The sequence below is a fragment of the Coregonus lavaretus genome (assembly GCF_964263955.1).
Source record: "Coregonus lavaretus genome assembly, contig: HAP1_SCAFFOLD_364, whole genome shotgun sequence".
NCBI lineage: Eukaryota > Metazoa > Chordata > Actinopteri > Salmoniformes > Salmonidae > Coregonus > Coregonus lavaretus.
This window is the reverse complement of record NW_028158284.1, coordinates 168,832-171,534: the sequence shown is the minus strand read 5'-3', so window position 1 is coordinate 171,534 and position 2,703 is coordinate 168,832. Positions and strand designations below refer to the sequence as shown.

The 2,703-nt window shown below is 41.3% G+C and overlaps 1 long non-coding RNA gene across 1 annotated transcript; it reads left to right on the top strand.

Annotated features, from left to right (window-relative positions):
• The first annotated feature begins 940 nt into the window (after positions 1 to 940).
• Positions 941 to 1,545, top strand: LOC311124202. Its single transcript, XR_014612728.1, has 3 exons — positions 941 to 1,063; positions 1,154 to 1,280; positions 1,409 to 1,545. It is a non-coding gene; the product is annotated as an uncharacterized lncRNA (long non-coding RNA).
• The last annotated feature ends 1,158 nt before the right edge of the window (positions 1,546 to 2,703 follow it).

The window sequence follows — 2,703 nt, the reverse complement described above, 5'->3', positions numbered from 1 at the left end:
CCTTATACTACATTGATTACCTATGTGGTGATCCCTTATACTACAGTGATCCCTATGTGGTGATCCCTTATACTACAGTGATCCCTATATGGTGATCCCTTATACTACAGTGATCCCTATGTGGTGATCCCTTATACTACAGTGATCCCTATGTGGTGATCCCTTATACTACAGTGATTACCTACACTACCATTCAAAAGTTTGGGGTCACTTATAAAGTTCCTTATTTTCGAAAAGAATTTGTTTTTTTGTCCATTAAAATAACATCATATTGATCAGAAATACAGTGTAGACATTGTTCATGTTGTAAATGGCTATTGTAGCTGGAAACTGCTGATTTTTAATGGAATATCTACATAGGCGTACAGAGGCCCGTTATCAGCAACCATCAGTCCTGTGTTCCAATGGTACTTTGTGTTTGCTAATCCAAGTTTATCATTTTAAAAGGCTAAATTATCATTAGAAAACCCTTTTGCAATTATTTTACCATAGCTGAAAACTGTTGTGCTGATTAAAGAAGCAATAAAACTGGCCTTCTTGAGACTATTTGAGTATTTGCAGCATCAGCAATTGTTGGTACGATTACAGGCTCAAAATAGCAAGAAACAAATAACTTTCTTCTGAAACTCGTCAGTCCATTCTTGTTCTGAGAAATGAAGGCTATTCCATGCGAGAAATTGCCAAGAAAGTGAAGATCAAGAAGGATTCTTCTAAGATCTTCAAAGTTCTTTTAAGAATCTTAGGGTTCTTGGCACTGAAAATTGCACCCAAAAGGTTCTTCCAAGAACCCCATAGGGGGTGGGGTTCATCGAGGAACCTCCTTAGTTGGTGGGGGTTCTGGCAGGAACCTAACTGCTCAACTGAAATATTTGGATTTGAATTTGAAAGGACAGCAGGTGCAGGCACTTCACTGAAAAATGTAAAGATCGCCTCAATTTAAGGTAAGGTTGGTCCCTTGTATGGTCTAAATTGATATTGTTTTCTGATTCTTCTTTTCATATTTGTGCAAATCTTTCTAAAACAGAAAATGGGCACAATTCAATGGATATCAATCAACAAAGAGGTAAGAATATGTACTGTAGGCTATAAGAATATGTTGAAGGCTAGCTGTATTGGGTGCAGATGACTGAACTGCTCACTTTTGTGTCTGTAGGTATACAGACGAGGAGGCATACAAAGGTATGTCAATTGGGACTTGGTATGTTATGCAGATCAGATTTACCATCCTCCTCCCTTACCTCTTCAGTGAATATCCCATAGGCCTCTACATTATGGAAAAGGTATGTTTATGAAAACCATTATTAAAACTGTTTTTTCATGCACATTTACCACAAAAACCAAGGTATGAGTACTGTCATGTGCATGTTTTGTTAATCATCTGTATAACTACTATTTTTTGGATTCACAGACTTCACCCTCCCTACACCTCTGATGAATATAACAGGAAACCTGTTCGATCACCATGCACTGCAAAATCATTCTGACTATGGATATGGAGAACATCAACACATTAACATCAACATGCCAGAGGATATATCCATTGGACTTGGGGCTCTGCTGGGAGTTTACCTCATATTTGGATTTTTTATATTCTCATTTGCCACTCAAATCATAATAAACACTGACAACTAAAATATTGTGTTATTGTTGTTAGCCCTGTTGGCGGTAGGTGCACTTGAATCAGAAGCCCTGTTGGCGGTAGGTGCACTTGAATCAGAAGCCCTGTTGATGGTAGGTGCACTTGATTCAGAAGCCCTGTTGGCGGTAGGTGCACTTGAATCAGAAGCCCTGTTGATGGTAGGTGCACTTGATTCAGAAGCACTGTTGGTGGTAGGTGCACTTGATTCAGAAGCCCTGTTGGCGGTAGGTGCACTTGATTCAGAAGCCCTGTTGATGGTAGGTGCACTTGATTCAGAAGCCCTGTTGGCGGTATGTGCACTTGATTCAGAAGCCCTGTTGATGGTAGGTGCACTTGATTCAGAAGCCCTGTTGGCGGTAGGTGCACTTGATTCAGAAGCCCTGCGCACCAGGTAGGCAAAGTATTCCCATTTTGAACCATTTCATTTTTCAAACTCCGTTTACCCGGCGGACCGGGAGATCTGTTGGTAAATCGAGTGCGCCTACTGTGCTGGACAATCCGATAGCTCAAATCACAGCTTCCACGACCCCCGCCACAACAAAGTTTGATACTAGCCTGCAAAGATTGATACTAGCCTACGTGAGATTTCATAACTTTTTAAACCATGACCAGACAGAGACTGTCAAATAATACAGCAAAGATCTGCTGTTTTTATGAGTGAGTTAATGTCTAAGTGTTTATTCAGCTCTGTCACTGTTTTTATTCAACACTATTACAAAACATAAAACGTGCTTCTCTCTACTTCCCGTTGCGCTGCAGCAGCAATGAATGAGTAGTGTATCGATACCCTGCGTTTTTATTATTATTAGCAGCTCGTCGTGTCTATTTTAATATCAAGGAATATTTCACTTTCTCTGGTCATAGGAACAACATGAATTTGTGCATGAGGCAGATGCAGAGCGATTCGAGTTTCGCCACCAGGTGGAAGATTGTCCCCTCTCTCTGGTCAGTCTCACCAGAGGAAAGGAAGGAGAGAGCAGGGGCCGTGAGAGGCGGACGTGGACCCTCTGCTGCTCTCTCCTTCCCTCCGCAGAGATTGCCGTGTTCCAAACAACAAGGAGCTC